We start from the raw sequence: 10,422 nt of genomic DNA, 5'->3' as shown, positions 1-10,422 counted from the left end.
AAATGTCTAAAAAAATTGAGCATTTTAAGGGTCTACACCACAAGTGGTGTAGCCTAACAAAACCCTATTAATAATAGTATTAGTAATGGTTTTGTGTGAGAACAGGGTCACACTTAAATGAAAAAGATTTTATGCTCATACTGAAGCAATATATATATATATATATATATATATATATATATATATATATATATGAGTAATGATCTTATGAGACCTTTTTACACCCATGTGTGTAGGACCTCAAAAGATCACTATTAAATTTGACACAAAACTCTAGAAAAATCAAATCCCACACTCATGTGATAATTTTTCTAAAGATCTATACCAAATTTAATGGTGATTATTTGGGGTCCTACACACATGGATGTGGGAGGGTCTCATATGATCATTAATATATATATATATATATATATATATATATATATATATATATATATATATATATATGAGGAAGTCTACAATGATACTATTTACCGTTGTTACGAGAAGGTCACAATAATCTTAACCACTGGATGTGAAATTAGATGGTTGCATTATTTCATCGATCAAGCTCAAAGTTATAGAAGTATTTTTAATGACAAACCTACTTAACTTAGCGACCAACCTAAAACGAAATTGAATACATGTTTGAATTTATTCTTAATTGTGAATTACATATAGACTTTCAACTTTTGGGAACTCATATGTAGGTGTTTAAGAACCCAAAAATATCCAACTATAGATATGAGATGTAGTCATTTAAGAACTCAATTTACTTTTAACTTCTTTTTTTTTTTTTTTCATGAAGATGATTGTTTGTGACTCTAAAATAGATCTCAAACTCTTGTATCAATAACATCCATCCATACAATTTGTGGACGAGGTTTATATAAGATGCCCTTCTTATGTTGTACAATCGAAGCAAACCTCTAAAAATTGCTTGGAGATGAGAGTTTTGGTATTTGAAATCTATTTTTATCCCTAGTTATAAATTTTCAAATTTTAAAAGTTGTATAGATTGAATTAGTGTACAAGCACATGCAAATCTTAAAAATAAATAGTCATCTAACTTGTTACATGATGCGCTACGTTTAGGACTTGAATTCTTTTTTCTTTGTATCCATACTTCTCAAAGTTGAGAGCATCAATTGTAGTGTTTTAAACATAGAACATGTTATTCTATTTGTTTTTTGAGGTGCACCTTACTTCAATAGTATAAAGCTGATCATCACTTGTTTATTCTGAGTCCTTGAATCATGGTTCTAAGAAGCTTACTACATTCATATTGAATTAAGATTCTCGATTGAACAATAAATTCCATCAAAAGTCATACCAAAGTATCCTAGAAAAACATATTCCCTTAAAAATATTTGTATTGCAAAAAAAATGTATGAAATATTATTGCAAATATAGACTCCAAAAACTGCTGCATTTCCCCAAAAAATTATAAATTTAAAGAAAGAGTAAACCAATGAATAATCTGTTTTTCTTCTAACCATAAGTATCATTGCAACTAAGAAGATAAAATGATTTAGTCAGCATTGAACTTTGAGGTTGGTGAATAGAATAGATGTAGCCACCCAATTTCCAATCTAATAGTCAATATCAATTGTGACCACCTTGTACTAAAGTAAATGATCTCATTACATAAATTTTCATATTTTATTGTATCCCCACAATAGCTGCAAATAGTAATTTTATTTGAGCCACTTATACAAATTTGTTTTTTTCATTGCACTTTGTTGAATCAAAACCAAAATATTTATAATTTTTCAGCTTATATAATTTTTTATCGTCCATATTTTTGCCACGACCTTTTTTCTTCCAATTTTTCCAACTATAAATGATTTATTGCCAATCTTTTGGCCCATCGATATATTATTGTTCCCTACTTCCTAACTATGGTCCGAAACAATAACATAGGTGGGAAAATGGGATCATGATAATATTTGCACCAATGATTCGTGTGGGATTAGTAAAAATGTGCGTACATCTGCAAAACTTGGTTTCACAAGGCAACTAATTACCCCCGCCCTTCTGAATTAAAATTGCATGTGAAAGCCCAAGATTCTCAAATATTCAATGAGGTGCTTGATTTACAATTTAGTGGCATTTAAAATGGGGCACTAAATTCGATACTGGATGTGCACGTGATTAAGTTTAATTGTAGTTAATTAATTGGCAAGTATGTAATTAGGGTTTTAGTTTTCTATAATAAGGTGAGGGTGCTTTGAAGGGGCTTACACCTGCAAAAATGCATTTACATCTCCCAAGATATAAAGCATTCATATTAAATATAGGGATGCAATTGGGTGGTCCATCTAAAAACTGTTAAAACTGACAACCCAAATATTTTTTTCATTAAATTATCGTTTTTTATTTTTAAAATAAATTTATTTTTTCCATATTTGTAATCTCATGTTAGAGATTATGTCATAAAAAATTGACTAAAAAGATCTATCTCAATAGATTTTTAAGATGAATTTTAAGTTCCTATATACCAAGAATTTGACCCTTCAAATATTGGATGCTAGTCCAATCTCAAAACATGATTTTTTACTTACAATTTTAGAGTTTATGCTTTTTTTTAGACTGGGTGCTAAGTTAAGAGGCCATGTTCCCCAAAAATTCACTGTCCGAAAAATAGTCATGACCAGGTTTACCCAAGGAAGCAAATGCACGAAAGATATAAATATTTTTTCAGCAAGCATATATACCATGCTCCTTCGGGAGCATAATGTAGATCTGCTTTCTCAGCTAATAGATTTACTTGGGAGTTTTTTTCTTTTATTTTCCTTTTCACTATAAAATCTTTGGAACCACCTAAGAATAATTTGATGACTATTTTAAAAAGAAAATTTTTTAATTTTAAATTTGTCAATACTTAGATCTCATTTTCTAAAAATTAGATAATCGCTATTCAATCTTGAGAAGTTAATTTTTAAGGCCACATAGAGAGTAGTCGGTTTTTTTTTTTTTTCCTTGTTTATGTTGAAAATAGTCCCATGTATTGCATATTTGACAATCAAGTCATTTTTTATAGTATAAAATGTATTTTAATTTTGTCACTTTTTTTATACAATGGGTTGAGCTCAAATTTCGTATTTCTACACTTCTCACAATCATGCATCAACAAAAAATATTAAAAATATTTTAAAATAAATAAAACTACCAAACAACTCCTACATTAGGTAAGGGTAGCCGGTAATTATATTTTAATTTAGTTTTTTTAATTTTTTTTTATAAGTGTGTGATGGTGAGAAGTTTGGACGTACCAAAATAGAGCTTAGTCAGATGTATAGAAAATGAGATAAAATCAAAATACACTTTACATTCTAAAAAAGGTCTTGATTGTCAAATATAAAATATATAGAACTATTTTTTCAATATTAAAAATAAAATAGGATTTATCTGTGAATTTCCCTTCAATTTTTCCTTTTTATTTGAAGGTTGATCACTAGCATCTCCAAGTGTTGAATTCTTAGAAGGACCCGGTTTCTATGCAGCCAAGCCCGCATATGTAGAAATGCGGCCCTCTTAATAAAACTATTTTTGAGATTGATTTGAAAACTTAATTTTTAAGGACATGTAATCTCTAACAAGGAGATCATGAATATGAAAAAATAAATAAAATTTAAAAACTATAAATAATTTTTTAAGGACATGAAATCTCTAACATTCGGACCGAGACCTAAGTCTAGGCTATTTTGGGCCAAGCCATCTAGCTCATGCTACTCCCCCCAGTTGATTACCACCCCTTGGGTGTGAGAGAGAGACCTTTTTTTTTTTTGGAAAATTACAAAAAAAAAATCCAAAATACATTATCTATGCAATTTGCCCCCATCCAAACCTTTTCTCTTACTTATTTCCTCACAACAAACTTTCTATCCAAAAACCCCCCAAAGTAAAAAGTTCTTTTTTAGACGGAAATATCTTTCCCATACAAAAAAATCAATTTGACGAGATTTGACGTCTCACACGTTCTACTGCTGAAGCGCCCTTTGCCACTACCGGAGTGCTACCGCCGGAGCACCCTTTGCTCCTGTCGAAGAGCTGTGTCTCACAAGTTATACTGCCGGAGTGCCCTTTGCTACCACCGACCAGGATTTCTCTCTCCAAAGAGGCACCATCAAATAAATCGTTTGTATATACATTTGAACCACAATTGGTCATATTTCTTTTTATCATGCGTCTCATAGGTTCTATTGCCGACGAGAGAGAGGCGTGTACAATAGTGTTAAGGGTAGTTTAGTCTTTTTTTGTGCGTGCAAGTCATCTGCAATTTTTTTCCCTCTATTTTCCAGCTCAAACCTCCTAAAATGGATACCTCTCCCCAACTCAAACGCTATTGTAGGATAGAAATATTATTTGTGTGTCACATTTCCATCTTTAGGGAAGAGAGAGGGTGGAGCCAGATACCATTTTATGAGAGAGAGATACTTGGGGGTGAGAGAGAATCATCAAGAGAGAGAGGGAGAGATATAAAAGAGTAGATAAGAGTAGAGGAAAAAATGTGAGATTTTTAGAAAATAATTTTATGGATATAAAAAGAAATTAAGAAATTTACGTGCAGACCGTATTTTTTTATTGTTATAACAAAATAGTCTAAAAATAGGTTATTATTACACAGAAGTACAAATCCTCGATTTTTTTTATTTTTTATAAGTTTAACCCCAGGACATCTTTGATAACCCGAAACCAAGGGCTCTCATAAATACCAGACACCAATTGCAATCAAGAAAAACCTTCTTGCCTCTGCATTGCCATTTTCCATTTTCCATTTTCAAAACTATAAGAAGTCGATCAACAAGACAGTTGTCCTCTAGACTCCAATGGAGGGTCAGTTTCTAAAATGGCACCCCCCAAATGGCGCCTTTGCAAGCACTTGTGCGGATCATCATAAACTTCAAATATACCCCTCGCCTGTGACCTAGAAGGAAATTTATATAGAGAAGAAGAAGGAAATTTATAGAGAGAGAAGGAAATTTACAGAGAGAGCAGGAGAGAGGGAAGATTGGGGTTTTAAAGCTAAAAATCGATCCGATGTTTATAACATTGGATGAGGGCAAACTTGATAAAAAATAAACAAATTTAGGATCCGTCCTCCCGGGTAATAACAGCCTAGTTTTGAACCATTTCGTTATAAAAGGAAAAAAAGACGGTCCATATGTAAATTTCACAAAGAAATTTTATAAATACACAAGACGCATCTGATGGGTCATATTGATTTATGGGGAAAGCTACAATCGCATCCGATGAGTCGAATTGATTTCCAACTGGTGGCTGTGATCAAGTTTTCGCACAGGTGTTGCCAAACTTGAGTGGAGGGAAGACACAATGCAACACACAATTCATGTGTTACATTATATCGAACTATAGTTTTCCAAGCATGGTTTTTAAAATCAGACAGGAGAGGGCGATTTTCCCCGTTCAACTTGGGACCAGTAGTGGGTGAGACCGAGTCCCTCGCTAATGGGGACTCGGACCTATTCACTCCAAATCATATTCAATTTTAATGCAATCAAAGTATTGCTTTTAAAATGATTTTAATTTCTTAAAACTTGTTTGAATATTTGAACTTTATTTACATTCATTTTATTTTTGGGTGAGGTTTGTATAAGCTGTCAACCTTATACTATTGAAGCAAGGAGCACCTCAAAACAATGCCGAAAATACAATTTTGGTGCTGCAAAGTCTTGTAATGAAATGAAAATTTATTGCTGGCCCCAATTATGAAAATTTATTGTTGCCCCCAATTACGAAATTTAAAGTTTCTTAATTGATGACGGTCAAGCGTATCCATGAATATTTGAAACTCTTGAAAGTGGGCAGTTTAGAAAAAATGTTAGAAGATTAAATGTTTAAATAACTAAAAATCAACTTTTTTTTCATATCTACGAATCTCGAGGTCGAGATGATCGATTTGAGGTTTACAACTTAATAAAAACCTTATCCAATTTTATGGGTACACCTTACTTGTAGATTATATTATAAGATTGACACATTATATAAACTTTTTTTAATTCCAACAAATACCTATCAAAAGGCACATTGTTTAGTCGGCGTAGTTGCAAATATATAACACAATAAATAGTGCATCTCTCATGGGTAATATGATAAATTTCCATTGTTTCAAAGGGCTTGGCTGACTCATCGATCCAATTAATTCGACTTTAAACTAGTTAATGACATGTTCAACCCACTGGTCTCATTTTTTAAACATTGTTTCCAAGAAACATTATTCAGACATATCTTCCAAGATGCTAATTTTATCATTTGTACAGATACAAACACACACATACGTATATACAGACTAAAACACAGTCTGTCACTGCATAGTCAAGGGAATACAAGGATTCTCAATTGGTCTTTACTATTCTCTCAACTGATGCGAACTGCTAGAATTTTTTGTGAATTCTTTTACATTTATTTTCACATTTGTGCACCCTCCCTCTAGTCGACTGGCTGAGAAAGTTAAGCAGCGCCAATCAGCAGCAGCCTCCTTCACGTCTTGGACTCATTTCTCAGAAATTTCAAGCTGGCCAACAATTCTTTAATCTCTCCGTCTTTCTTGGCAATAGCTAACTCATGCTCAAGATCTTCGAATCTGGCCTTCTGTTACAAGTTAGATGGTCAAAGGGATAATTTACAGTGAATTTTTGAAGGTCAAGATCAAAAAAGGAAGAAGAAGAGAGTGCAGGGTTTTACCATGTCCCCCATTTCTAGCTCTCTTTGGTATCCTTTGAGCTCTTCTTTAACCTTCTGCTTTGCACCTTGGAGACTCTTTATCTCATTCTTCTGCTCGTCGATCTTGGAATTACTGGTTTGGAGCTCCAATTCATGATCATGACATGCGTATAGGCGAAGGGTCATTTTATGATGAGGTTTTCAACGTGGAAACTGTAAAAACTAAAAAGAAGAGGAAATGAGACCACAAATGCTTTGTTTTATTTTTTACCGTGTCCTTTATTGCCAACTCTTGTTTGCTAGTCTTGAGCTCTTCATCAACCATCGCCTTTGCTATCACAACAATCGTCATCGCTTTCTTCAGTTCCTCATCATCGTTTAAATTATCCTAGCCACCAAAGAATGGATCTGTAAAATTGACATTTGATAAACAGGTAAGTTCGACAGACAAGCTTAAATAAATGTAATCCTTCCCCCAAATGAGAGATATTTAAACTTCCATAGATCAAGTTTCACTTGGATGCACTGTAGAATTTTATCCCATACCGCAATTAGCAGGCGTTCATCTCATAACGGCATCCCCAAATAAGTAATTGGGAATTTTTCTACTTTACACCCCAGCCGCTGCGCTATTGACCACACCTCCTCATCACTGCAATTTAAGCCAACAACACTTGTTTTCTCGAAGTTAACTTTTAAGCCTAAGGCAACTTCGCAACATATCAGCAATGTAGCAATATTGGTAACCTGATAAATCTGAGCTTAACAAAATAACAAAGTATCATCAGCATACTGCAAATGAAAGATACAAGGTCCCACATTAGGCATTTGAAAACTCGAGAAGTACCCATTTCTTACCACATTTGTCAACATCAAACTAAAACACTCTGCATAAATGGTAAAGAGAAAAGGAGAGAGGGCGTCCCCTTGACAAAGACCCCATGTAGTCTTAAAAAACCCAATCGAATTCCCTTCGTACAAAATAGAAAAGTGGGCTTAAGGTAAGCAACCAAAGATCCACTGTCTCCATTTATCACTGAAACCCATATTTTTCATAATTTCTAACAAAATTTTTCACTCCACCTTATCAAAAGCCTTCTCCATATCAAGTTTGATAACCACCCAATTTCGAATCTGAAAGGTTTTGTGCCCCCCGACCAAAGCTTGGAGGCTAACATAATAGGAGTATGATCAGATGAAAGTCTAGGGAGGCCTTTCACAGAGGTTAAAGGAAAGGTTTCAGACCACTCAATAGAAACCACAATCCTGTCAATCTTAGACATAGAGATATTAGAAATGCTCCCATTAGTCCAAGTGAAATTCACACCTGCAATAGGTAAATCTATGAGAGCATTGGATTATATGAACCTATTGAAGAGACGCATGGTCGTTGTAATTATCCCCCCCCCCCAAGAAGAACATTCTTCCGACCATCTAATACAATTAAAATCCCCCTCAATACAAATTAGAAAATCAAATTGAGAAATAACTTCAGACATATCCAAAATAAAACTATTTTTTGGCAACATAATGAGGACCATAGACGTTCATAAGACCCCATTGAAAATCAGCTACGGGGACCAAAAAACCCACTAGCAAAGAGAAGTATTTTTTAACGACACAAAAAGAGAGTAGGACAGAAAGGTCCCACAAAATCCAGATACCACTAGACTGACTTACTGAATCGATACCCACAAAATCTACTGCTCTAAGACCCCAGACTTCCCTCACCCTAGAAAGAGAGGGGCTAGGAAATTTGGTTTCTGGCAAAATAAGAGCAGTAGGTTTATACTTGTTAACCAAAAACTTAACATCATTTTTCCATCTGAGGTCACCCGGACCTCTTACATTCCAAGAAAGCAAAAGCATTAAGGAAACTACGGAAGGGAAGAACCTGAACCATCCTCCTTGGACCCAAAAAATACCTCTTCCATCATCAAAGCCTTCTCCATGGTCTCATCAAAAGCATCCTCTAAAGAAGACGGAGAAGAAGGGACTTCAATCACCTGTTCATCTCGAATAACAAAACCAGCCGTACCACCAGGACGATGTCCACGTGCCATCAGTCGAGCAGATTATTGGGTACCCTTCATAGGGCTCTTGCCTTTCTTTTTCTTTTTTGCCACATCCTTAGCAGGGGTCCTCTCTTCATTGACGCCACCATGCATCTCAAATTCAATTTTCTTATTCCTAGCATCAACGACTCCCGATTCTCAACCCTGAGTTTGTCAACAATTTCCTTAAAAACCACCCCTATTCGCAAGTTAAAATCCATCCCGCTACCGAGCACTAGGGAGCCCACATTCCTCCACCTGATCACTCTGAGATCGATTCTCACTTGCCAATGAACAGCCTGTAGCCACATCGTAAGCACTTTGGAACATCAATTTAGGAGCAACCACAGTTGCTTCACCAGTCGACACCTCAGATAGGTGCAAGAGCAATGGCCGATCTTCATGAACTACAGACAAGGGGTTAGCCACTTCATCTTCCAACATCGCCATTGTCGCTTGTTGCTCCACCTGCACCGATAGTCCATCCTTTATTAAAGCCATCGAGGAGACTCCCATCACCTCCTCTCCCACCATTTCAATGGGCTCGACCCAGTCATCTACTACCACCAGTGTCATTGAGTTCATAGTCAATGGATAAAAAATCAGCCTTTGAATCGCACGATCCTTCCTAGCTGCTCGATGGTGCAACAGAGGATACATGACAACAAGAACAAAGAGCACCACTTGGAGCGCAACCGTTGACCGAAGGCGAAGACCTGTTAGCAGAATCGCAATGGCTGTAATCGAAATTCTATCCACCTCCTTCAGCCCAACATGCAAAAAGGCAAAGTTAGTGCTATCCATCGCCTTCAAAACATGCATTGGGAAGATGGCACTGCCTTTCGTACCCTGTGGGAAATCGTGCGGCACCACATCGCCACCATTTGCCGTCAGCATGAATCCTGAGAATTGCACCTCACTTCCTTGCCGCCGAGCAAATCCTTCCATTTTGTTGTTTTGACAACCTTCTATCCTTGATGGTCCCTCACTGTCCTTGCGTTCGCATGGTCCATCGACACGGTGAGTAACGCTCGATGAAGAGATCACTGGGTATTTGGCAAAACGGCCAATTGCGATCCACCGCTTATGGATTTTCAAAATTTGAAAATCCCTCTTCCCCGTTCTGAAATTTCGATGACCATCCCGCTGCAGATGGCCAGAATTTGACTTAATCGGTGGAGGTCTATGACGACGAACCACCTCCTTCCATCCATTTTTTTCTACCACCTCATTAGTAACTTTCTGCAGACCCGGAAAGTTACTTTTTAAATCCTTTGTTTCTTGCACTACTGCAAATGGAGAAAAAATCTTGACTCATCTAAAGAGTCAGATTTTTTGGAACGAGGGCTCACTCAATTTCCATCTACGGATCCTATCAAATCACAGGTCAACCACATCAAAAGCCATCTTATCGGCACGACAGAACTCCCCATCGACATGATGGAACTCTCCAAATTTGGTGGCCAATTTACGAAAAGTAGACAAGGACCAAGCATGAAAAGGAATATTTGATAACAAAATAAGAAAGATGGGAGTCACGTTTCCACATATCAAGGGACAACAACTTGTCCCTAATATGAACAAAACGATTCTTTATAGCCATCAAAGAATCCTCTTTAGACCGAAGAAACAAGATGATCTTATTCTCCCCCATAATTTTCACCTTAAGAGCATAAGAAACGTTCCAACTCCTTCTAGCCCA

At 35.8% G+C, this 10,422-nt stretch overlaps 1 long non-coding RNA gene across 1 annotated transcript; it reads right to left on the bottom strand.

The window, feature by feature from the left end:
* Positions 1-6,317: 6,317 nt before the first annotated feature.
* LOC148783015 (uncharacterized) lies at positions 6,318-6,836 on the bottom strand. Its single transcript, XR_016052087.1, has 2 exons — positions 6,688-6,836; positions 6,318-6,594 (listed from the first exon to the last, which is right to left on the bottom strand). It is a non-coding gene; the product is annotated as an uncharacterized LOC148783015 (long non-coding RNA).
* Positions 6,837-10,422: the final 3,586 nt, after the last annotated feature.

This window comes from Amborella trichopoda, chromosome 3, assembly GCF_054954075.1.
Source record: "Amborella trichopoda isolate Santa Cruz 75 chromosome 3, AtrichopodaSantaCruz75HAP2 v2.0, whole genome shotgun sequence".
Lineage (NCBI taxonomy): Eukaryota > Viridiplantae > Streptophyta > Magnoliopsida > Amborellales > Amborellaceae > Amborella > Amborella trichopoda.
The sequence above is the reverse complement of the archived record's forward strand: the minus strand, read 5'-3'. Positions and strand labels throughout refer to the sequence as shown.